The 26,860-nt window shown below is 44.4% G+C and overlaps 1 protein-coding gene and 1 long non-coding RNA gene across 3 annotated transcripts in view; one reads left to right on the top strand and one right to left on the bottom strand.

Annotated features, from left to right (window-relative positions):
* Positions 1 to 12,978: 12,978 nt before the first annotated feature.
* LOC140263955 (uncharacterized) lies at positions 12,979 to 24,576 on the bottom strand. 2 transcript variants are annotated; one of them, XR_011905980.1, is made up of 3 exons: positions 24,275 to 24,576; positions 19,143 to 19,256; positions 12,979 to 19,031 (listed from the first exon to the last, which is right to left on the bottom strand). It is a non-coding gene; the product is annotated as an uncharacterized lncRNA (long non-coding RNA). The 2 variants fall into 2 exon arrangements; XR_011905979.1 differs by having other exon boundaries at positions 18,595 to 19,031; positions 23,728 to 24,323.
* A 978-nt stretch (positions 24,577 to 25,554) lies between these two features.
* The window catches only part of ADAMTS6 (ADAM metallopeptidase with thrombospondin type 1 motif 6), a 146,468-nt gene continuing 145,162 nt past the window's right edge, over positions 25,555 to 26,860 (top strand). Inside the window, exon 1 of the mRNA XM_072359310.1 lies at positions 25,555 to 25,661. The gene's annotated coding sequence lies outside the window, so the exon portion shown is untranslated. The remainder of the gene's footprint in view (positions 25,662 to 26,860) is intronic.

Raw genomic sequence — 26,860 nt, 5'->3', positions numbered from 1 at the left:
ATGCCAGGGTGAATGGTATAACTAATTGAACAAGTGCACAGGTGCTTCCCCAGTTTGAAGGTAGGGTGGACCATAAAATCTTTCCCCCACAGTACCACCAGAGATCTGCTCTGAAGATTCCCAATCTTGAATAATTTCCTGCTAAATCCTCTGTAACATTCAAGACCTTACTGCATAAGGAAAAGTTTCCCATAGGCCTGGCAGCCTTCACACCCTGCCATGAGAGGCAAGATGTATGGTTACCTACCACTGTAGAGAGTGCAGGAGGGATCTTGACATCTGTATCAAGCATTGGAGGAAACAAGAGAGAGAGAGATCAGCAGTCTCTGTTTCCCCAGGCAGTTTTTTCTTGGTACAGTGCAATCATGCATCACATTCCCTTGAGGTTCTTGGTCCATCCCAGCAGAATGGGTACCACCTGAGCTATGGGCCATCCAGATGCACAAGCATAGCAATTGCTATAGTTGAGACTCTGGACAGTATACTTAATCCATTCTACCCAGGCATTAATGTCCCCATATCCTGTTTTGATTTCAAATGTTTATCTAAGATCTTTTATCTCCTTAGCTGTCACAATTGCAGGGTTTCTAGGAAGATTTCTAACCCCTTTTTAACCTCTTCCCTATCCTGGACAATTTGGGTATTTTCACAAAGTGTATCCCACACAGCTATCTGGAATCTCGCTGTTGGATCCTTTCCATGCATATCTATCCCAAGACCAAAAGTGGTATTAAAATGCTGTCAGTCTTGTTAATTGTTATTTCTACCAGGTTACATTGCAACGGTTTGCAATCTGGCTGGACAACTCCCTTATGTGCTCACAAAGTATCACATATACCAGGTGTATATGTCCAGCCTCAGTAGGCAGTTTTCCACCATCCATCATTCCATACGCTACAAGAGAGTCCCTTATTCATATCAAAACTACCAGTTGGTCCCTCCCCTGCATTGTTGTCAAATTTTACATTTTCCAGATAATTATCAGGGTAATAAATGGGATACACTCTGTTACAGCAGTAAAAACTTCTTGTCATGACATGGAAAACTTTTTGTGAGCATTAGTTCTATATAGGTTATAATACTCTCCCACTTAGATATACAATTTATTCACTTATTCAAGGAGAAGTTAAAGGTTAGTTAAAATAATAATTTTTTAAAAAATGCATATATAAAAAAAACTTTTCATTATTTCCTTCTAATTCTTATCTTTTAAAGGTTTTTCTGTGGCTACGGTTTCCACGCCTCAGGGCTAGTGGATGCCTTTACCAGTGTGTAGTGAGTCCATCCTTTCACTGCTGTCCTCACAGCTGTTTCAGTCATTATAAGTGCTTGGAACAGTCCTTCCCAGTCAGGCTGCAGCTTTGTCTCCTTCCCCGTCTGCATCAGGATCCAGTCCCCAGCTTGAAATGGGTGAATTGGAGATTTCAATGATGATGTTTGTGCTAATAGTCCTTGGATCCTGGTCAGTAGCAATTACTGCATTCCTTGCCTTACAGTCTCCTTGTCTCACAGAACTGTAGCTGTCAGTAAACCAGGAACTTCTTCATCTTCTAGGGGTTTGTCCTTCAGTTCTGACTGACCGTCTGAAATGTGCAGCTTCAGTTGTTTCAAAGCAGTCAGGAGATACTGGTTCTCCAGGTGTTCCGCTAAGGAAAGATACTGGGTTGACAATATTAGTTACAATTATTTCTACATCATCCTGCTCTATCAGGATGGGCCTGGTATTTCAGGGATCTTTGGGGTGAGAGCCAATGTCCCCCTTTTGCCTCCAATACAGTAAACACTGTATGAAATATTAAAACCGGTATCCTTTGACCCAATGTAGATTTACAGGCTTCTTGAATATTGAGCACCAGTGCAGCCACCGCCCTCAGACACCCTGGCCATCCCTTACTCACTTCATCAAGCTGTTTGGAGCTTTACGATCAGTCCATAGCTAAGTATCCACAGTCAGCACCACTCTGTCATTCCTGGGAATGTATGGAGTTCCTTGGCAATTTGCAGCTCAGGGGTTTGGAAGATGGCTTCTTTCCTGGCAGTCCTTAAGGTTCAAAGTCCAGCTGTAATCTCCCAAATATGTCACTTGCTGTTGAGTTAGTTGTGCTTTCTGTAAATCAAGAAACTCAGCAAACTCACAGTCCATTACACAGTTCTCTTTTGTTGCTGTGGCATCGAGGTGCTGCAGTAAAGTTCCACCCTGGGCTGGAGGATCCCAGGTCTCAGGCTCACGAGTTGACCAGTTCTCAAAAATCATTAAGCTGTTCTCACAATCCTGGGTAACACTGTCCACATTAACTGAGTCTATTCTCCTTCTATTAGGGATTTTTTTATTCAAAGGCAAATAACCTTAGGCTTCCTTTGGCCAAACCAGGCGGAAGAGACATCCTTCAAATTCAGAAGGTAAACTCCACCTATTCATTCCTTAAGTGGGTTAATAAAATGCATGGATTTGCTACCACTGAATGTACACATTCAACAATTCCATTACTTGCTCTCAAGTCTTGTACCAAACTATTGCACTTGCTATCTAAAATTTTTGCAAAATTGGAATCCAAACTCCAAAAAGTTATCTATTATTTCTTTTATCCTTCTACAGTTACATATCCTCAAAGGGCATCGCTTTACCTTGACTGGGCAAGCTCTTGCTTTTAATTTCTATTTAGGGCTTCATGTTTGCCCCTGATGCCCACACCCCTAAGTGCATCATATTTCAGATTGCTGTGACTCCTGGGGGTACAACATTGTTTTTCCCAGTTTGTGTTAAAACTTACAATTCTTAATCAGTCAATATTGTTGGACTCTTAGCTCTAGTTTTATTAAATTTCTTGCCGAGTAACCTGGCAGGTACAAGAACTCCTGTATTCCTACTTGCTTTCCTAGCTTATATTTACTTAATTAAAAAAAACATTTTCTTGTTGGGCAGTAACTTCTACTACGGTTACAAAGCCATCTATGAGTGGTAAGAAGAATACCATATCCACCAGAAAATAAACCTCTTTATCCAGCTTCCCTAAATGCAATTTCCCGTTGCAGTTTGCACACTGCTTTCCTTCCAGTGGGGGCAGAGCCCTCCCTGGGCTCTTCAAGCTCCTACCCCCCCCCCACCTCTTCCTGAGGGGATCTCTGGGCCCTACGACCCTATTTTAGCACAACACAATAACAGCTGTTATTATCACCAATTCCCTTTCTATCTGTTTGTCAAACAGTTTTTTGTTGTTGTTGTTTGTTTGTTTTGTTTTCATATCCTTCACCTCTCTTCAGTCCTGTGTCTGTCCCAAACTTTCTCACTTTCCAAACTCTCATCGTTACATAAACTACTAACATCCTATTTCAGTTTCACCTTCTTTTCTCCAGAGGTGTCCAGTGCTAACACTGGGATTTCAGGTTTCCTACATCTCTGCACATGAAAGCTGTTCTCACTTCCATTGCCCCTTCCTCTCCACCTCCCCCTTTGCTGTTTACAGCAACAGTCTCCATCCCCGGCTCTCTCTCACTCAAGAGTTCTTGCGGGGGGGGGACAGTGCAGGGGGCTGCTCTCATACCAGCACAGATAAACGCACTTTCTCTTTAACCCTTTTTCCTTTGTACACAATTCCACTATTTGTACCTTCAGATACACTTCCACACACCCTCAATTATACTCCTGTATGCCATTAGCAAATACTCTTTTTTAGACCATCAAAGCAGTTTGTCCCATTCCCTTCAAAACCCACAGATCAAGCAATACAGTTTTTCAGTTTCCACACCCTTAATACCATACAACTTTTTCTTAGCAATCCATATTGTTCAGTTCCCTGGGCTGTTCCACCCTTATCTTTATGACCTTATTTCATGTTTTTCTTGATTCCAAATTTCATCTTTATCCACTAATATTCTCAAAAATTGGTACTGTCATCCAGGTTCTCTCTCCCCCTGATAACTTTAAGGCCTCATTTGTTAATTTGAGTCCTGATACTTTATGGGCCAGCAACGAATGAGCTGCCCCAGTATCAACTAAAATCACAACTTCTTCCCCCTCAGGTCCCACTTTTATATTTACCAGAAGCTCCTGGTGGGACCAAAGTTTTGAAAGCCCCAGAAATTGATCTAATTGTTCTGCTACTCTTATTGGATCCTCAAATAAAGATTTCATTTCCTTCTTAAAATTTCTAATTTCTCCACTAGTGAGTGGGGAGTTTACATAGCATATTTGCCCTTGTCCCAGTGGGACCTCCCATAAGGGGTACACTGAGGTGCTGGTACACCTGTCTGGGAAAGGAAAATTTTTGATATCCCTTTTACATTGTTTTAATTTTCTCCTGAGCCCAACATGCCCCCCTTCCTGTTAAATGACCCTATGCGCTTTACCGTTTTCTCTTACTGGGGCAGTGCCTGTCTCCCTTTGCCTCCCTTTGTGCAACATTGGAGTTATATGAGGGGGAGACTCTCTAGAGGGTCCCATTGACTAGTTCCCTTTTGTAGTTCCTCTCCTTCTTGGTCTGGACCTTTTTTTCTTTTTTTTTTACTGGTAACAGGCTGATTTCTTGTATCCAACAGACAGCATATTCTGATTCCTCCTTCGAAAAGGGGTTTTGTTCTTATATATATATACGTATAAATTCAAGATCTGACAAACCCAATCTTCATCAGATCCATATTTTGGCCAAAATATTCATTTTCCCTGTAGTGGCTCTCTAGGCCATATCTGTACACAACATTTAAACAACTTTTCCCTATCCTCTTTTCCTGATTTTGGGATCATTTTTCTCTGTCCTCCAACTTATACACTAATCACCAATGATTACAGTATTTGATGAAGTTGTTCTTGCTTAGAGTCCCTCCCGGTTTCCCAGCAATATCCCTCCAATATGCCAATATACATCCTAAGGGAGTTTTCTTAGGTATCTCTTTCCCTTGAGTTCCCCATTACTCTTTCTATTGATTCGTACACACACAACAAGGGGGAGCAATGGTTCAAAACAAATTTCGTAAAGTTAACACGTTAAAGCGGAGGTAACACAACCCTATTGTATCCCTAATCTGAATCTTTATCACCCTTAAACCGCAGTATTCTCTACAACAAAAGCAACAGGGTCTCGATACTAATTGTGGTTTGCCTTTTGCGGGCTTTCTTTCCACCACCCTACTCCGTATGCACTTCACTATTATGTGCGTTACAGTTGCCACAATATTAACAACAATTAATAAGACAAAAACATCGCAACATATACAAAAACATCATAACATATAGAACATAGAGGCCTTTCGCGGCCGTTTCCCTCGCAGGACAGAACCGCGGGTCGCAACTCCGCACTCGCCCCGCAGTTGGGCTGCGTCTCACTCACACCCACACTCACACAGACTGCACAAGACCGGTCTTTACACAGTTCAAGGTACAACATTTCTCGGAAAATATCAAAGTTGTTGGTTCAACACTTAGTTCAAATGTACAGTAACAAGCGCTAATAAGAGATGTTAATAATGGCCAAGTACACAACAATTCCTGCTAATACAGCTAGGAAAACCCGGGTTAACATTGACAATATTCACGATACTTTGTTACCAACCAACCCCTCCTCAAGGGGAAGTAAAAATAGCTCTCCTCGTGCACACATAGTAATCCCGGTGGGACTCGAACCCACAATTTAGAACTGCTCCAATTCTCAAGCATCTTCCCCAAGGGGCTATCTTTGGGCACAGTGTTAGGGACCCTTTTACCCTGTTTTATGGAGCTCCTATTACCCATCCCTCCGGAGTGCTACTGTGAACTACCCAGCTCACAAGTTATCACACTCCGATTCTCGGATTTTTGGGCCCAATCCCTGCGGAGCACCCGCTCCGACTCTCGGATTAAATAGGGGTGTACTGCTGGCATCTTCGTCAAGTGCGCAGGGTACCGTACACCAACAGCTCCCTCCCGAGACTCTTGCTTTCAGCACCACAGCCGCCTCGTCCGTCTCCGGCCGCGCCCCTCGCGGGACAACGGAACCGCGGATTGGGACTCCGCACTCACTTCGCACTAAAAGTGCGTCTCAGCCACACACATTCAAGAGTCTCAACCCAAGATAAGGATTCAGTTCCCTTACCTTGATCCGTGCACGAAGTTTCCGGGTCTGCAAGGGTTAACACCTGTGCCTGCCTAGCCCCTTGGCTTTTACAGAGCCCGTCCTTTCTGTAACAATCTCGGTTTCCTATCGGCTGTCCTGAGAAGTCACCTCACCACCCAGACAGGACCGCTAAAATCAGCGGAGTGCACTTATCCTGTCCAGTGCAGTGGGAACACCCCAAGAAGCGATAATGATCCCGGACGAGCCCCCAAATTGTTGGAAATATCCTCAATAATTTTTGGTCAGGACGGTATCTCTGATAAAAGCAGTTTTTATTCGCGATTGCAATGGCGGGCGCCCTGATAGCAGAAGCGCAACTAAGGACACGATGTTACAGCATTTATACCTTGTCTCCCATACCTTTTCCCCTCCCGTTTCCCCTTTGGTTGGGTATTCGAGGTTACAATTTTACCCGAGATTTGCATTTGTTAATTACATTCTGAAGTTTGTTAATTCAGGTGCAGTCTGTCGCCATCCTGCCGTTGTTTCCAAGATGTCTCGGTGCTCTTATCGTATTGATATGTTGATTTCTTTCAAAGCTTCGTCCATTCTGTCTCAGAGACCTTTGTTAAACAAAGAGCCCGGGGAGGGGGGTTGATTCCAGTCCTTCCCGATATCTCTTCAGGCACATCCTTAGGTATGTCACGACTTGCATACTTTTGCAATGCGTACAACAAAACATTAAAACATACATTGTTGCTAGTTTATACAGGTATATTGTTAATTATTTTAACTTCTCCTCTTTGGATCCTTTATTACTCAGGTCTTATTTGTCCAGCACCAAAAATCAGTAGTTCTATTTCAGACAGCTGGACAGGAGCTGCAGTTTTGTACCTATGACTTCTACCTAATAACTACAAATTGCTTCACTTATATAATGAGATCTTGAAATAAAATATTCTTATCTTATTCTAAATGCAGAAACAACATTTGATTCCCACACAGCACAACTACTTTCTGACTGCAGTAATTTTACTTATTCCCAAGGGCAGAATTTCAGTGATTAAGCCAAGGAGATTCTTTTTTGTGCATACTCTCAGGCAAGGCTAACACTGTGTTTTAATTCAGGTTGTTTCCAGGTTAAACAATGAGCATTCCAAGGTACCTCAGCAGTGCCGAACTACTCATAATTATAATCAGCCACGGTTACAAAAAGTTCTTTGTTCTGCAAAAGTTTTGAATTCCGTACTGTCAAATGAAACATAATCATGCCTTCTCTATTTGGCAACAAACACGGCTTGCAGGTGCTTCCAAATGAGCTTTTGGGTTGCAGCTAGCCAAGACAAATGTTTTTGGTGGTATTCCTCTTGTAATTGTAATTTAGGCTGCATTCAGATGAGTTGCTGGAGACTGTTTCAGGCAGAATGATTTAAAATACAAATTAAACTAGATTGATGCTGCAGTTAACTTGATAAAGAACCAGCCCTTTATTGTTTATAATAAATCACTTTCCCTGCAATCAGTTGTTGAAGTTCTCTTCAGATAATAAAGTACTTCTATTTCACTTAATAGAACACTGGGGAGTTCTGGCTGGTGACGAGGCAAGACATCATTCTTTGTGCCATGATCTTCTATGATTCCAGAGACATCTGTGCCAGAAAACTGAATTCTCCACAATTACAGTGCTTAAAATTGGTATCTCTTACAACAGTTCATCTTTGGTATTACTTTGGCTTTTATTTAAGAGAAGCGCTTAATTTTCTGTGTATTTGTACAGGCTGTAAAGCTCGTGGGTTAAATTATTAGCTTATATTCATCAGTGTTGTCAAAGAGCGAGGGTTACTTACAACACTACCTTTATCTGCTACCTGAGGCAGTCACAACCAGTCTTTTTATTTGAATGCGCAACGTGCTGCTATTTCACTATCATTTATTTTCAGTTGTGTCTGTTCCACCGTGAGAAGATTTTGTTTGGTGAAAGTCGTTGCATCAAAAGCTGTGCTTTGATTAGCTCCAGGAACACACTGCTTACAGCCCTGCAACACTGGAAAACCAAGTAATTACTTTTTGTATTCGAGAGAAGAATGCAAAGGCTGATGGGAACATGACTCTGATTGCGGAATAGAAAGGGAACAGATCTGCGCTTCATCACAGAGAGGTGAAACAAGTCAACACGGCCGAATTTTGAATCAGATGGTCTGCTGAGAACAGCACTGCTATCTGTTCTGCAAATTCTGAACTCACCGGGGCTTTAACTTTGCTGTCCTTGAAATCTTTGTAGGGCAGAGCTGTATGTTATGCTATGCTTTCTGCATGTGTATAATTCCACTTTATTTTTCTTTTATAACTAGACATGCTTGGTAATTTCGTATACAATCACATTAAGAAAAAGGAACTACAATTACACGTTACAGGAGGCACACCGAGTTTAAACTAACTTAAATCAGTTACATTTTTATTACTCCCTGATGGTTCGCTTCTTTCACCGAGCACAAAGAAGAGTCACCACGCTCTGAAATGTGTGCACCAGGGGCGTAACTCGGATGCACTCAGATGTAGTGACTTGTCTTGATGATTGCAATTACTGTAAAAATAAGGAAACAGGTACAAATAATAGTATTGCCCAATTAGTACTCATGAAAATGATACTACCAGCGCTTTGCAGAACTGCTGACTGCAAAGAAAGCAGAGTTGTGCTGCTGTTTGCCCATAGAAGCTAACGCTGCGCAGAGGATACATTCTTTAATTGACCAAGCACAAGCTTGACAAAAATAGTGTAACCTGATCAAAGTCCCTCGTATGTGACAGGATTCTGGCAACCTTGCACAGAGTCTGTGATTTGTGAAGATAAAATATTGAAGAGCTGGCAAAGCTATACAAATAATACCATAGCTGTATATATGTGAGGGTTTCAGCAGAATTCTGCTAAGAACAACACTCGAGTTCGTACGCAGCTTTCCTCCTACAGCAAGGGCTGATGATGTGGGCAGCAACAACATGAATCTAAAAAACCTTTGCAAGTCTCCTGCCTGCTAGCTTGGAGATGATTGACTCGGAAAGCCAGCTCTCACATATGGGTTACCATTCAGGAACACTGAAGCTGACCTTGAGAACAGCAACCGTGCCTTGACTGATCTGTCAAGCGGCAACTGTTCTACGTTAAGGAAAGCGCAGCTGCAGCAGTGTGCAAACCTCATGATACAGCACAGACACTATTTTTGTGAAATATTACATCACTGTATTGACTGAATTACCGCGAGAGAAGCAGAACTTTCTAGAGAATCAATAAAACTGAGAGAGGACAGGCAGAGCCCCACTTGGATGAATGAGTATGGTTTAGCATGAGAAATTCACACCATGCCAGAAATATCCTAAAAAATCAGGTCACCCCCACATAAACATATCAGGGCTTAGGTGTAAACCGTCGCCTTAAATCTAGAGCTGTTTTACTCAACCACATTAATTACGGACGCAGTTCTGTTCCACAACAGATTGGACTGTGCACAGGACTACACCAGGGATGAGATCATCCCACTGGATACAGCAGCAGCCATGCTCACAAACCTCGTGCAAAAGCAGCACTGTCACAAGTGTTTAACAAGATTAGCCTTGCGACATTTCAATAAGATGTTTTTCAAGCTCATTGTGAAAATGTCTAATATGTAAGACAGTCAAAATCATAATTCTACAGGGGAGACAAACACACTGCTGACTTTAAAAAGCCAAAACGATCAAATCGAATGCCTTTGCGTGTTTCACTTTTAAACCTAAATTTGTAGTCACGCTTTGGAAGCCAAGTAAGCCAATGATACTGAAATAATATTAGTATGCATATATATGGGAAAGGTCAGGTTTCATGAAAAAAAGCCCATGATCAGATACAGGAGTTCAGCACATTATTTGCAAACTACAGAATTGTTTGTAAGCTACAAAACAGCCTGCACCAGACCAAATGGGGTATTCTGAGTAAATCTGTTAGAATGATATGCTTTGCCATGAAAATGTTCTATTTCAAAGACCAATGGAGAGCCACAAAGATGATAGAGCATCTCCCTCCTGGGAGAGACTGGGACTGTTCATCCAGAGAAGACCAGGGCAGGGAGATCTTTCTCAGAGCTAATAAATAAATAAAGGATGGGTGTCAGGTGGATGAGCCCAGGTACTTTTCAACAGTGCCCAGTGACAGGACAAGCGGTAATGAACAGAAACTGCAGCAACACATAAAGCTCTATATAAAACATGAAAAAAAAATCTTTATTTCGAAGGTGACAGAGCACCAGAAGATGCTGGTTGGAGAGGTTGTGGAGTCTCCTTCTCTGTAGATATCCAAGACCCACCTGGATGCCTTCCTGTGCAATCTACCGCAGGGAACTGCTTTAGCAGGGGGTTGGACCCAATGATCTCCAGCTGCCCATTTCAACCCCTACAGTTCTCTGTGATTCTATTATATTAAAATCTCAATCAATACAATGAACAGAGAGTCAAGTTACCATTTCATTTTGGAAAAAAAAAATAAAATGTGGCATTCTGAGTGTTTTTCTTGCTTTTGCCACGTTCAAATGATTAATTCATACAATAAAAAACACCCTACAATTGATTTTCTTGTGAGATTTTGTGTCCATTTCTTTCTATCCTCCTCCACGCATTTCTTCCTCTATATTTTGTTCTGGATTTTCTCTTTTATGTTCTCTATTTCATTTTCCCATGTATCCTTCCAAAACCTGTCCTTTACTCTGTACCTCCTGGGTCAAGCAGTATCTCCACAGAGTGTTCCCTAGCCCCGCTGTAACTGAAAACAGACCTATCGTTGGCTCTGAGCCTCCATCCAGACACTTCCGTTGTGACACAACTTTCTCTGAAGATTTTCTCTTTAAAGCTCACACATTCAAAAAATATTTCCACTTGTTTTCTGAGGCAATGCTGAGCCACACATTACCTTTCTCTTATAGAAGTGTCCAGAGGAAGGCAAAGGTGTGGGGGGGCTGGGGTTGGGGAAAGGCCCCTTTCTCATCAGGAAGGTTATCAGATGCAGTTCAGCCGCTTTATCAGCAGGGCACTGCCTGCAACGTTTCCTGACTCAAATTAATGAAAAAATAATGGAGTTCCTGACATGTTCCTCTCCTCTAGAGTTTTCCAAACTCTTTCCTTGAAACATGAGATTATAAGTGCAATTTCCCAACAATTCAACTATGAATAACCCATTACGCTGTAAAACAGTTCTACCACACAAAGCGAAAGTACGAAAAGGCATCACGGTCACAAACCCAAACAGCTTGCTGTTTGCAGAGGCTGATGCACAGCATTCAGAGGCAAACTATACACTGACGATGGGGACCCTCCTTTGTTACTAGCTTTTGACCTAAGCGACCAGGTATCTCCCCGCGCCCAGTACAGCGATACAGAGCAGGCCCGCCCAGCCGCGGCCTCACCCCGCCCCGCGCCATCATGGCGGCGGCTCTGCCCGCCCAGCGGCCCGCCCTCACGGCCGTTCGCGCCCTGCGGTCCGTCGGCTGAACGCGCGGCGAAGGAGACGCGGCCGTGAGTTCCGTTTTGATGCGGGAATCTGAGGAAACCTCTCAGGGTCGCCGAAAAAATCATCAGTTTTGGGGTTTGTTTGCGAATCGAGCCTCGGTTTGCATAAACACGTGACCCTTCAGATGGAAGGTATGGCGGCGCAATGAAAACGCCGCTTTACCTCAGAGGAACGCCCTCCTCTCACGGCCGCGCCTCGTTCACTCAGGCAAGCCGAAAAGTTGGACACCCGCACTGTAGAGCTTCTAGTACACTTTCTGTACCGGGAAAACTGTGGTTTGAGGATCAAACATGTGCTGGGTACCACACTTCTATTTGCTCTTTATTTATCACTGTTATCTGTCCTTATTTTAAAAAATAAATTAATAAAAAATGATTACTGGTTGAGTTTGAAGGGACCATCTTTTCTCTACGAAGGTTTTTATACTCTGCTTGCTGATTGCTGACATTCTTCAGTCCTGGCAGATCAATTTACAGGAACACTGTCCAAATTGTACTCCCTTTCTCAAGCTTTATGAAGAATAAGAAAACTGTGGAAAATAGCAGCTTTTCAAAAAGCTGAATTTTGAACAAGTTTCTGTATATGCAGCGATGGAATAGTTGGAAATCTTTTGGTGTAAGGTGCACCATTTCATTGACTTCTTTTTTCCCTGAAATAGAAACTCTGTTGTAGACGGAACCAATAAGGGATTATTATTATTATTAATTATTATTATTTTCAGTTTCATGGAAGTTAAGATGCAGGCTATAGACTATAGCTTGTCTTTGCTTTTTATGGAAAGGTTTCTCTGTTGTACAAAGGCCAAAAAAAAAAAAAAAAAAACAACCTCCCAACAAAAAGAAACCCATCCCAAAATAACCTACTAATGAAGACTCCTAGAAAGGATGAGTAAAACATTGGTGCAAAACATGTCACTGAATGCCAGAACAACAAAACCACTTAGCCCTCTAGTGTAGATCTCTCCTCAGTTTTCTGTTAGTCTCGTTACTTGAAATAATATTGACTCAATTGAAGTATGGTCTCTCACACCTCAGCCAAGTGGCCGGGCTGCACAGATAAATAGATTATAGGTTTGTCTCTGTGTAAAATGGAAAGACTTCTTTTCAAGCAAGCAAGCAAGCAAACAGTTCTGCTGTTGTTACTCCTGAAGTCTCAAAACTGAGCAAAATGAGGTGAAAATTGTGCACCTTTGTAGCAGAATGATCAGCTGTGGACTTAAGCCCTCTAGTTTTTGTTGTTGTGTTGGCTGGTTGGTTTGCTTGTTGTTTTATGTTCGGTTTTGTTTTGTTTTCTACAAACAATCTCTACAGTTTTGATGCTTCTTTAAGGCCACAAGGCCAGACAGTGTATTGGAGAGGAACAGAGCAGCAGCAGAGATTGTGCAACCTGAAAAGCATTTGCCACAGATAAAGACCATTTCCTACAACAGCTTTACTTTTATTCAAGAAGAACTGTAACATTGGCTCCGCTGCTTTATAATATTCAGACTTAATACAGCAAGTCACACATAAGCACACAAATCCCTAGGTTCTTGGTCTAAAAATACAACAGAAAAGTCATGGAATCATAGAATCTTTTGAGTTGGGAGGGACCTTTAAAGGTCGTCTAGTCCAACTCCCCTGCAATAAACAAGGACACCTACAGCTAGACAGATTGCTCAGAGCCTCATCTGGTCTGACCATGACTGTCTCCAGGGTGGGGCATCCACCACCTCTCTGGGTAATCTGTTCCAGTGTCCCACCACTCCTATTGTAATAACTTCCTCCTTATGTCCACTCTAATTCTCCCCTCTTTTATGAAATCATTTCCCCTTGTTATATCATCACACACCCTGCCAGGAGTCTGTTCCATTCCTTCTTACAGCCCCCCTTCAGATACTGAAAGGCCGCTCTCAGGTCTGCCTGGAGCCTTCTCCATTCTGAGCAGCCCCAGCTCCCTCAGCCTGTTCTTGTAGGAAAGGTGTTCCGTCCCTTGGAGCTTTTTTGTAGCCCTGCTCTGGACCCACTCCAGCAGGTGTCTGTTCTGTACTGAGGACTCCATGTCTGGATGCAGTGCTGCAGGTGAGGTCTCACAGCACAGTGTGTAGGGGCATGATCACCTCCCTTGACCTGCTGGCCATACTTCTTATGGTGCAGCCTGGGATCTGGTTGGCTTTCTGGGCTGCGAGTGCACACTGCTGGCTCATGTCCAACTTCTCATCCATCCGCACCCCCGAGTCCTTTTTGGAGGGTTTTTTTCCCATCCTTTCATTGCCCAGCTTGTACTGATAGCAGGAGTTGCCATGACCTTGCACTTGGATTTGTTGAACCTCATGAAGTTCTCCTGGGCCCACATATCAATCTTATCCAGGTCTTTACGGATGGTATCGCATTCCTCAGGCGTCTTGACTTCACCACCCACCTCGGCATCACCCACAAACTTGCTGAGCTCTCTTTAACTTCTATTTAATTTCAGGGATGTGCGTAAGGATTCTTAACATCTGACATATCATTTTCTTTTTCTGTCAAGTTAGTGTACTTTCATCTCAGTGTTAGTATAAATACAAAGCATGGCTGTAGAAGGCTTTAGTAGGTCATTCTGTCTTGCCTCCCCATAGAAGAGGTTTGCAGGAATCACAGAAACTGGAGACAGTTTCAATGTATCAAGACTGGATTAATAAATAAGAGAGTCTTATTTTTACTGAAACCAAACAAAACTAACTTGACTTCATTTTTTACAGGATTGTGCTTTTTCTTCTATCACAGTTGAATTTTATTTTATTACTGATCCCTTAAGCCAGAGTTCTTCCCATATGTTCATCTCCTGTCTAGTATCCACCAGCTTTACAGCATACGCGGCTGGTTCGTCACATGTTTTCACCTGAGGTAAAGATGCTAGTTCTGCAATTGAGATTTCTGTAGAATAAAGGGCACTGGAGAACTCACACATGCGTGGGTTAAATTAACATTTGCCAAGTCACAGAGTGAGGATTTGTTCAGTTTGGTGGCACTCACTTTAAACTGTCACAGGAGGGAGATAAAATGATTCTTCCATATGATGTTGGATAAACCTGTAGAGGTCCCAGAAACAGCTGAGAACCCTAATTAAAACTGTTTTTCAGTTAGTGAGTGTTCCAACTACCTCCTTCTTCCATTCCCTTTTAGAAAATCTGCTTTTGGGTCAGATTTGCTGGTCAGACACGCATGTTACTACACACAACAGCAGTTTGTGAGAGAGCTGAAGCAGTGCAATCGGATGTGGAGTGGTGCAGGTAATGAAGCCAAAGTGATTGAAGATGGCATGTCAGGTTGGCTGCATCTGCCACTTTTTCCATCTCCCTGAAACTTCCTTTTAGTACAAGTGAAAGAAAGCTTAGTATATAGGGGTGGGAGGAGTTTAAATTTAGTAGCTGCTGCATGCCAAGTATATAGTCATTTTTCTTCAGGGAATTAGTTGAGTCCAGCACATTGGCAATGGGTAAGGGGAAACCTATTCTGCTTCCAGCTGGCTGAGCTAGGACTCCATAGCTCAGAGGTTTAAAACATTATGCTGCCTGACACAGGACGATTGCCTGATGACCGAGTATGAGGTTAGGAAATACAAATTACTACTCTGACAGAGCCCTCGTATGTTTAGGGAGATTCTGATCTTGCTGCCAGTATTAAGAAGAAACAATTAAGTATGCTTATTTTGGTAAAATAGCTGGGGGAAAGATGGATAAGAAGTAAATCCAACATAAACTATTTTAAAGGGGGATCCCTCCCCCCCCCTCCCCCCCAAAGGGTACAAGGCAGTATTTGTTGTCCATGCAAATCAACTCCTAATTACACAGTTAATTAGTATAAATTAAATTTGACCGTGTTTTTAAAAAATCAGTTGTATAATCTAGACTACTGTTATTCAACATCAAAAGCAGAACTACTTGCTGCGAGGATCTGTATACTGCTCTGAAAGGCTGAATCTAAAACAGACAACCAACAAAAGGGGAGCCCTTTTTCCAGTCTCAGCTCATTCTCAAAGCCCAAAGCTCCGGATCTTCACCTGCCACTATGCTTTACGCTTAGCCTGTGACGTGAAATACAGTCAAGAGCATTAAGAACTTCTTAATTGTAAAACTGCAGTGCTTGTATTGTATTATTTTCAAACCATCTGAATGCTTCAGAAAACGCATTCTGTGTTTACACATACGGACAGCTTTGAGGTATATCATACAAACCTACATTTAAATATACAGACTTGGATAAAATAGTTTGCTTTTTCTCTTTTTAACATGAATTTAAGCTGCTAAACTCATGTGGCCATGCCAGTTTATATACAGTCATATCTTTCTCATTTGTAAAAAAAGTCAATAAACTAAGAGGAGCTGCCCATGGAATGCTATACCCTTTATATTCTTAATGCATCTCAGAGGTTAGAGGGAGAATTTACATCTTCTTTGAACAGGAGCAGGGAGGTAGACAAAAGTAGGGTAAGTATGAAATATTATTGATCCCATTGCTGATGGTAGTTTGTTGTCAGTGACTGAAGGACCCTCTGGGCAAAGGGGCGTTTTGTCACTCAGATTTCTGCCCTCAAGATGAAAAAATATATATTTTCTGCAAATTAGATTTATTTCCCCAAATTACTGAACGAATAATGAAACAACAACAAAAACCTAACCTCTATCTTTGTTAGAGAGCAGCTATTAAACAATCAAGAAGAAAATGTTTCATTTTCTGCAAGGCAGATGGACTTCAGAAGAATTTTAGCAACTTATTTTACACTGCGTCTTTGGTAAGAAACTTTGGTAGCTGGTAACAGATTGGTGTCCGGTTTTACTGTGGAGCTGAGCGTCAGGAATGCCCGGATGCCCTGACTATTCTGCAAGTTTTGCGTGAGACATTTCAGGCTTCTGCGTTTGTTTTGGGTTTTTTTTACCATGAAGCCTCAGAAAAAAACTTGGCGGAGATAGCACAGAGAGAATTCACTGGTATTCTTTTCCCGTTAATTTGTTTCATCCCCCTAAAGAAAGATCTCAATAGAAGAGTATCCATTCATGTGCAAAGCCGAAAATCTGGTGCAAAAGAAGAGCAAAGGTTAGCCCCGGTCCCTCCCCCAGTCCTATTCACAGCAAATCCCAGTTCTGTTTCGCACCTCCGCAAGTCAGACGTTTTATCAGTGGACAAATGTTCCAAAATGAGAAATAAAAATTCTGTGTGTAGACGTTCAGTAGAAACATCAGGCTAAAACTACAGGTATTTAATGGCGTCACAGAATATGGTGAGTAGGACAGGATCCACGAGCGTCACCTAATCCAACTCGGTATTTTCCTAAGGAGCTATAAGCCTAGGCTAGGGAAATAAGGACAATAAGCAGTCATTCATAAATGGAAATATCTGAAAATTACCTCATTTACGTTCAATTACTGAAAGGTACTTGGGTGCTATATGAAGTTTGTACCAGTTGAAGGTGAGACATTACACAGTAAAATGATGAATGCTGATCCTTGCATTATAAAGTAAGTAATGCTTTGTTATACCAAAGTGTCTTGTAGCCTCACTGATCCCTCAGCAAACGCCAACTAGGTCTGGTTGTATGTGCAGATACTTATTTTCAGGTGGGATATCTGCACCTGTGCTCACTGCCCTTGTAAATACCCTGTTAGAGCTTTGGTAGTGGTAGGGACTTACTGGTAGCTGAACTTTGTACAGATTGGCTGCACTGGAAGAATTGTGTTATGTTTAAAGCTATGCAGAAAACTGCTCATGCAATGAATTATGTAAGAATTTACTGGATTTACTGCCTGATAACCTAGTCTGTGGATGAAATGATGTAGGTTTATAGATGACTGCAATTGTGGGTGCAATGAGCTAAAAATAAATGTCAAGTATTTGCTTCAAAGCTCGTGGACTTCTTCAGCTGCTGCTCCATTTGCTTTGAATACTTTTTGTTTTTATTGACAAAACTCTTAATATATTCTTAATTGCAAAGATTGTAAGGGAACTCATTACCACTGATTAAGTTTCAGGCATTGTGAGAAAACGCAGTGGTTTTGTTTAGTTTTACCTTTTTGTTGTTGTTGTTGTTTCTTGTAAACTAGAAAAAAGAGTTTTGGAGAAATTAGTCTTTCAGGAGTGCAGAACGTCACTGCTAGAATGAGCTCAAACATTTGTGAACGGCCACAAACCAACACCTTCTTACCTCTGGGTAGTCTTAATGCCAACTTCATGTTGGCATGCAAAACTACAGCATATAATGTACGAACCTGCTGAACCATAATACTTGGATCAAGTAAGCTCCTTGAAAGTTTTTGGGAATACTTGAATCTCATCTTCTTTCCTTATAACTCGTCTTTTGATGCAAATAATCCCTTAATTGCTACAAAAGGTTCAGAAGCACACTGAGTTCATATTTCAATTAAGAGACTGTGCCCTGAAACTTGTAACTAGAAATGTAATCTTTTGATTTCTTAGTAATAAAAAGGTTTTCTTTTTTGTGTGTGATTTTAATGCATCTAAGCCCAATATATTCTTAACTTCCCCAGTGTGAAGTTCACCAGTACAGTGGATGCCTTTGATCACCAGTGGACTCTGGTGGAAACTACTGGGAAATACTTGTAAATTCAGCAACTTAAGAGTTCGTACTGAGGAAGATGAAGGCTACTCTTAGCATAATCACACCAAGAGTCATCTGGCTAGGGACATGTGTGGAGGTCTGGGCTGTCACTGCAGTACAAAATCAGCTTCACACAGAGCCAACCAAACCTAAATAAGATGTACAGATGAAATGCTTGACTATTTAAGGGGGCCTTAACCTCCTTCATGCTGTCTTTCCTAACCAGAGAGCTGCTAATGTTGTGATAATCATATGAAAATGAATTTTGAAGTTCCTTGTGATATAGGGAAAGAAATGTATGTACTTATCGTAGTCATACAATGCTCTACTGCATTCATAGTATCTTTGCATTTTTGGGGAGATACCAAATAGTTAGCAGGAGAGTAACTATTAAAGATATTTCAATTTATAAACTGTTGCAAGACACTATTGTAGAAAGAATGCCAAAAAGTCATCTAAATTAGACAAAGCCATAATCTCTGTCCAAAGCAGTATGCACTGCATGCTCTGGAGTCTTTAATAAATCTTTTCCAGTTATACAGTCCAGGAATATGGAAAGTCCAATTCTTTCCATTCAAAATAAATCCATGCTCCTTTCACAGTCCAATTTTACAATCTCTGACATCGGTGTATGTGTTCATGCTTTTATACAAAGTGTAGCAATAAATGAGAATCACCACATATTTCAGCAGATGCTAAACGAGCAGACTGGGACACTCATACAAGCACTGTAACACTCCTCCAGCTCTGAAACTAAACGAGCCACCTAGGTTCTTAGATCAAGGTACCCAGTTCTGCAGGAGGCTGTCCTTCTTAGAGCTGTGTGCCAGGCTGCAAAATGCTGCAGTGCTCTACATAATAACTGCCGGTCCTTACAGGTCAATTCCACGTTTTTCATCCTAAAAAAAAAAAAAAAATCCAAATAACTGAATTCTTGTATTTCTGCTAATAATTTATGCACAGTTTATTTGTGTTTCTGTATACACTAATCTTTGAGGAATACAATTTACCTAATTTTTCCATATTTTCCACATATTTCCACACATTGTACAACTTGTCCAAACTTTGTTCTCCACGAGTCTTACAGATTGTTCAGATCATTGAGATCTTATGAACCACTTTATCTGGAAATAAGAGAAAAAGAGTATATATATGTGTGTATATATATATATTATTGTACATACAGCTGGAAAATTCTCCCTTTAAACAAACTTTTACACTTACTGGTCTAATCTTTTTGGTATCTCTTGACTTGGAAAACTGGAAAGAGACGGAGTGGAAAAAGATACCCTACCTTTGAAAGAAAAAAAAAAAGCTCTCATCTGATTCCTCCTTTTATGTTTACTCCAGTTGCTATTCTTTTGTGGAGCTCCATTATGTTGGCTGTACTTTCTACTTTGGTCTTAATGAGGATGGGATCAGCTCCATCTATTTGCCTGAAAAAGTTGAGGTAAATACCCATTTTAACCACCTTGCATAGGGTAAGATTCTCAGTCTCAGGTTTATTTGAGAGAATTAATCACACCCCTCCCACTGTCCACTCCTTCCAAGTTTTGAGTGAGCCCTGTGCATACTGTTACCACATTCATGTCTTCTGATCTCTACCCTCCCTCACTTGTGTTTTTTCTATCACGGAGAAAGCTGCCCAGAACCTCTTGGAGGGCTGCAAGCTTACATGAACTGAGATCTCTGGTTTTATTTCCAAATCTTATACTAAAAATTCAGGTTGGTCAGGTCCACAGGTTCTTATATAAATAAAGTGGCTCAGGTGATGATAAGTACTTTAGACAGCATAATATACAACTGCTCCCAGGGAAGAGCATCCCAGGAAAGGATGGTCTACCATCTTGCCTTTGGTAAGGCTCTTCATATTTAAATGAAGACATTCTTGTCAAAATGTGCATTGCTGGGTAGAAGGAGCCTCAAGGCCTTACTTGAAACCAAATTCAATGCTATGAATTTCGATTTAAAGGGCCATCAAGAACAGCTCAGCTCAAAAGGGCTCTGTTTTCCAATTGAAAAGACACTTTGATATGCACCCTTTTTTTCGTGGCAAATTGTAAAACAAGTGTGTCAGGCACATCAGCTTCTACCTCCCTTTGCACGGGAGTGACTGGTATTGCCCTGAACACCTCTCTTCCTGTTAGCAATCTGAATTTTGGCTTTTTACAAAGGAATGTCAGTGAGAGCCTGGACCTCAGTAGAACGATTATCTTCAAGCACTCCTTGAAAATTTTAGTTTTGAGGGCTGAAAATAAAGCCCTTATGCTCATTACCAGCTTTCCTCCCCTATAAGCACAGGTAAAGCACAGGACACTTAGCACAGATGAATGTAAGGTTACAATGTTTTTTTCTCAGCTGTGTGGTCAACCGAAGTATTTTAGCAAGTGTAACATCTACCTCACAGATCAAGAGTTACTCAATCGAGTTTTAATTAAATTACTCAAAAAAAAAAAAAAAAAAAAAAAAATTATGGTATCTTACAGATATTTCTAAATTAGAAATCCTAAATGATGTACAAGCTCTTACTTCTGTAAGTGTATTTACATGGTGGTGGACATTACATACAGCATAATGGGAAACAGTACGGTTTGACAATGTTATCCTACTCACTCCTGCAGAGACAGGGGCAGCATACTGTCCAACTCTGGAGGAGCCTTTTAATCCAATTTGAGGTAGGAGGTAGCCATAGTGAGGAGACAAGCAAACAAATGAGATGTCTGACAGATTTGTTCTAACAGCCCGACACCAATTTTTCCCAGCCCTGACAAAGGAGTGGTAAGGAGTATCTTCCAATTCCTTACATGGAATTTACCAGATCAGGAATGGTTCAGGATGTAAATTGTTCCAATTCAGTACAAGCTACATGACAGTAATAAGCAGTAAGATTTCTAATGCTAGAATAACATACATCTAACAATCAACTTGAGGAATGCATTGTTATGACTAGTCTTTTCATAAGCAGAATAGCAGTTTTCAGTTTCACAGAATGAGCAATTCATAGTTACAAATGAAAAAAAGTTTCATGTTGAATGGCTTTTTCTCCATCAGGGAAATGAACATCACATATTAAGTCTCATGTCTCAAGTCATGGTACATGCTAAGCTATAATCATTGCTGTAATCTGCAATCTTTGCTATGCTATAATCATTGCTATAATCAATGTAAATGGCCCACAGATCATCTGCAAAGCTATCCCAGCAGGTAATAGATATTCCAGTAGCAGCTGTCTTCATCAGCCATCAAGTCATCAAGTGTGATGGTAGTTGCACTACACTTTGGATTCAGACACAGGGTAGCTGATGCTTCTATAAGCTACTGAAGTATAATGCCCAGTCAAGAAAGGTACAAGCCAGATACCAGCAGTCCCATCACCATTCTCTACGGAAGCAACAGGGACAACTGGGCTGTTAAAACCATAGTCTCATATATTTAAAAAGAAAGAACAGGAGGCAGTCACAAATACTTAAGCTATAATATTGACTAAGCTCATCGTGGATTCACTTGCCTGATTACCAGCTGTTGGTCCAAGATACTGAGCAATGGTGAGACTCCTTGACTGTTCTGAACAAGAGATTTTATGTGTGGAATGTGATTCATTTTATAATCTAGTACATCAGAAAATTTGCGCTGCAGCATACCATAGGCTCTTACTGCTAATAAGAAACCGTATTTTACCAATGCATTAGGTGGAATTTTGCCCACTCTTTCTTACTTTGCCAGTAAGAATATTCTTGACTGTCTTCCGCTTACCAAAGCATTTCAAATAAAGTTCTCGAAGAGAAAATGACTGATGAATCATGCTTGTTGTACAGGTTTCACTTTTCCTTTTATGTTGAATATTTGGAAACGATTTTTTTTTTTCCCAGTTATTGGTGGAAAGTTTCTAAGTACAATAGGATATTACAGTTGAGTCTTCAGTGACCAGATGAAAATACATATTGGAGAAAAGACATACTTTCAAGCATGCCCATTGAACAAATACTTAAAAGCTTTCTCTTCTGTGTTTATTAGTTAACAGCAAGATTCCTGGAAATAGCTTCAAATACCTCTGAGTATGTCTAGCAGTGTTAAATTGAAGTTTAATGTAAATATTTATTTAAACAAAAAAGTGCTTGCCAATCTTATCAGTTGTTGACTGACATGCTAAAGGATTTGAAGGCCTAAAGTAAAGTCAAGAGTGCTTAATGCTTTAGCTAACTGCTTCCCTGGTCTGCAAAGACTAACAAGAAGAGTAAGCCATGGAGTAGTATACCCTGTGCTCAATAAAACTGTAATCCTGTCCAGAGCTTCTGAGACACAGAACGGCAGTTCCTATCTCTGCTATTCAGTCCTTTCTACTTATAGCAAAGAAAAAATTATACTAAGAATCTGCATATGACTTTTTGTGCAAGTTTCTTTTTTAAAACGTTGCAAATCATCAGAAACATGTGGGTATTATTCAGGCTGATGAGACAAGAATAAAAGCCATCGAATGGACTCGCTATTTTTGTCTGAACCAGGTTCACTCAGAGAAAAAGCAATTTTATGCAAAAAGGGTAAGTCAAACTATATTGGGAATTCTGTCAGAAATTCTAATTATAGATGGTCAGGAATTTTTTTAACTGGAGCCAAAGTTTTTCCTGGTAATATACCAGTTTTGACAAAATTGCTATTGGAAACATTTCCTGAGCTCCAGCAGCGGGTGTAGGCAAGAAAATGGAGTTGTCTGGGACAGAAAATAAATAACTTGTTGGTCTGAGCAGGCAGCTGAGCTTTGCAGAGCCCAAGTCTTTGCCTTGCTTGATTTAGAGCTGGGAGCTGAATTCATGCAAGTGCCCTGGCCAGACAGTGCTAAGCTGTCTTTCTTTTTAGCTTGATGAGTATTTAATCGGTTATATGCCATGGAGCAGCTCCAACCACGGACAGCCGATCTTCCACACCAGAATAACCCCAGCCTAGCTGTCAAGACTGCATTCTGTCTGGCTCGGTCAGGACCTGAGCAGGTCTCCACATCCCACCAGGATACCACGACCATGAGGCAATTGGATCATGCGCGTCTCTCTGTTCAAAAGGTTATTTTTGGTCCCGGTATAGAATGGGGGAAAAGCCGCCCTTTCAAAAGGACAGACCGCACGTTGGTCAGACGCCACGCTCAGCAGAGACCTTCACGAAGCCCGTCTGCGCAGATGGCCAACGTAACTAAGGTACGCCTGCCCGCACCTGCCGCGCAGCTCGCCGCACGAACGCGATCACCTTATAAACGAATTCGCAGCAGCAGGAGGAACTTTGTATCACCAAGAAACACCACTCCTACACTTCCACGCTGACAAACGCGTTCTGACCGAGCGGACACCGCAGAGTCGCGCCGACGCCGGGGGTTCCGCGAAGAGGCCGCGAGCCCGCAGGGTGGCGCCCTCTGCACGAGCACCTCCTGCGGCCGCGGGCTCGCCGCTGTACGGCGCTGCTCGCCCGAGACGGCCGGTGCGCTGCGGGACGCCGACACGCTCCTGCCCGAACCGCGGCACGGGAAGCGACCTCGAGGCTGCACTAGGGCCTCGTAAATGGGATGAGGGTAGCGGGACGCTTCGGCGGGATTGCAACAAACGCGAGTACCTTCCTAGGGGGCCGCACTTGCTCCGCTGAAGCCGCTGCTGACAGGAATGTCACCTGTTTAACGTGCAGAACTGAGACCTGATGGGCAGCAGAGCCTCACGTTCAGACAGAACGAAGCGCGCCGTCATTCTGACGCTGTGAGCGCCGCTCCGGGCCCGGCCTGCAGGACCGCAGGGCCGCGGCCGCCCTCCGGCCCTCAGACGCGCCCCGCAGCGGCTGCACGGCGGGACGTTTCCCGCGCTATCGGCTCCCCGGCAGCACCCTGCCGCCTCCGACGCAGCGCGTAGAAGCGCAGCACCGGGCAGTCTGCTCGCACCGCCTTCGACCTACTCTGACCCGGACTCCGCGCTGCACATAAAGCCGCAGCGCTACTTGGCGCCCCTGGGGCGGCCTCCTCCCGTCCCGGCCGCGAAAGTCCCCGTTCCCCGAGCCGCCCCTCCGGCAGCGCGCCCTCACGGCACACGGGAGCTGCTCTGTGATGAAATCCGCGGTACCGCCCGGGCCGAAGGCCGGTGGGAGGCCTCTGCCGGCTTCCTCCGCGTCTCACCGGGCAGAGGAGCGGAGGAGGCTGCCCGGCCGGCCGCCAGCAACGCCCACCCGGGCTCCCACACGGCACGCCGTACAGCACAGCAGGCGGCGATGGCCGCTAAAGCCCCGTTCTGTTTTCTCCTCCGCGCGGCGGGCGCACCATCCGCACACCGCGGCTCTCCCCCGTCCCTCCCCGCCGCTCCGCGTTACCCCGACTGTACCCCCGCTCCCCCCCGCCGCCACGTGACGCGGCGCGCATGCGCGGCGCCGCCGCCGGTCCGGGGCACATCTGCAGGCTGACGTCAGCGTGCTCCGCGCCGTCCCCCGGGCGAGGCTGCCAAGGCTCCTGCTGCCGCCGCGCTCGGCTTGGCTGGGAGCCGGTAGCGAGAGGAGGTCTGGGGCTACTTCAACCAAACTTTCCTGAGTCCTTCCTGCTCTGCCTGCCTCCTCTCTCCCCCTCCGCTCTCCTCTCTCTCTCTCTCTCTCTCTTTCTCTCTCTCCCCCCCCACCCCCCGCTCCCCTCCCCTACTCAGATGATATTCACATGGTATTTCGCACAGAGGCGGCTGCTCGAGAGGAGGGCACCCACCCCCACCTCAATATAAGCCTGTTTTTCCTTCCTTCCTCCCCCCCTTCTCGTTGGAAAGACAAAATGTGCAGGGTGATACGTGGGGTGAACTGATGGCATCCTCCCTGCTGCCCCGCCGGTCCGTATCTTAAGAGCCCCTTCTGGGGAGGCGACAGAACGTGATTCTGTGGGCGCAGATACCCCGATGGTGGCTTGCTCAGGGGAAAAGCAGAGAGGGAAGCGGGATCCGTCCTGTGCAATCTCTATTGTTTGAAACTTACTTTGTATCAGAAAGTGAAGATGAGCACGGTAAGGAAGATTTCACGCTATTCGATGAACTTTTTCTTTTCTCGTGTCCCGAGCGGCGCTGCGTGCAGGGCTCGGGCGCGGGGGGAGCCGTCTCGCACCAGGCGAGGTGGATTGGAGCGGTTTCAGAGAGAAACCTCTGAGAATGGGGGAAGGGGGTGCGAGGGCTTTTCGACCGAGAACAGCCGCGATTTGCACAGCGCAGCCTGGAGCAGGGCAGCTTTGCTTGAGATTGTTCTGGCTTTAGTACGAGATCGGTTAGTTAGCAAGAAGAGGAGAGTTAAGGGGGGGGTGGGGGGGGGAAAAGATACAGCCCCCGCCCGCAGGCGCAGCAGCCCCCGGGCCGCGCTCCCCGCGGCTGGCGGCAGCCGTCCCGCAGCCCGCCGAGCGCTGGCCGGGCTCGTCAGGAAGATGGAAGCGTGTGGTTTTGATTTACTCCGGGCCGCCGGGGACTCGCCAGACTCTTAACCCCGCGGAGCCGCGTTGCTGTCGGTGTGTGTCTGTCTGCGGGACGTTGGTGCGGCGGGGGGAGGTGAGTGGGCTCCGGCCGTGCATCGGCGGGTTCCGTGCTCGCGGCTTTCACTCGTTGTGCGAGAGGGGAGAGAGCGAGCGAGAGGCAGTCAGACTCTTGTTTTTATTTGGGCTGCCGGTGCAACGCATCGGGCCGGGCGCCAAGTGTCTGGGTCACACGCGTTTTATCCAAATAGATCCAGCGCTGCTGTCTGGAAACGGGCTGCCGAAAGTTAACTTTAGGACCGGCTCCGCCGCAGCAGCAGCCAGGCTCTTCCCTCCGCTCTCTGGGGAGGACGATTTCTTTTTTTTTTTTAGTATTTTTTTTCTTTCCCGTCCTGAATCCTCCCTGAGCGATGTCTGTGAGCTCAGCCCTCCTCGGCGCTGCTGTTTCCCGATACGGTTTTTTTTTTTTGGGGGGGGGAGGGAGGGATTTTTTTTTTTTTCCTTTTTCTTTTTAGTTTTGTTTCTTGTTTCCCCGGGGGGTCGGTGTGTGCGGCCGTTGTCCCTGTCCGTGTAACAGGCGTGCCTACGTGTGGGGCTGTGGAACAGACAGACATCGAGCCCGATGTTGTTGTGGTTTTTTTCGTTTTTTTTTTTTTCTTTTTCCTCAGCTTTTTTCCTCTCCCTTCTCCCCCCCCCCCCCCCCGCACCACGGTGACAGCGAGGCAGCCCGCTCCTCACCTCGGCAGGCGTCGGGCCCTACTCGGTGCTATGAGGAACGGGCATGAGGAGCCGTCCTTCCCTTTGTACGTCCCTTCCCCAGCCCCTTCCCCCCGAGCTCTGCGTGCCGCTATTCGCTCCCCGGAGCTCCCGGGGACGCGGCTAATCCCGGCTTTTGAAGCCGAGGAACGCTTTTCGCGGCCGGCCCCGGTACCTGTAATTGAATTGGTGTGACTGACTGCTGCCCGCCCTCCCCATCGCCCTGGCAACCGCTCGTAGCCCGGCGGGACGGCCGCCTTCGGCCGCGCCTCGACTCGGGCTCCCGGCCGCGGAGGGGCGGCTGGCACGGCGCGGTCCTGGCGCAGGGAGGGGGCCGCGGTCATCTCCGCTCCGCCCGCCGCGCCCCTCGGCCAGCGGGCCGCACCACGAAGTGAAGTCGTTCCCCCCCGCGCCCCCTCCCTCCCTCCCGCCCGCCCCCGCCGATCTGCTGCTCTAGTTCGGCGCCGTTGTTTCGGAGCTCCAGTGCTGTCGGGAGAGCTCGTGGCGGCGGCTGCCGGC

This window comes from Excalfactoria chinensis, chromosome Z (genome assembly GCF_039878825.1).
Source record: "Excalfactoria chinensis isolate bCotChi1 chromosome Z, bCotChi1.hap2, whole genome shotgun sequence".
NCBI classification, from domain to species: domain Eukaryota; kingdom Metazoa; phylum Chordata; class Aves; order Galliformes; family Phasianidae; genus Excalfactoria; species Excalfactoria chinensis.
Note: the sequence above shows the minus strand (reverse complement) of the source record. Positions and strands in the feature narration are given on the sequence as shown.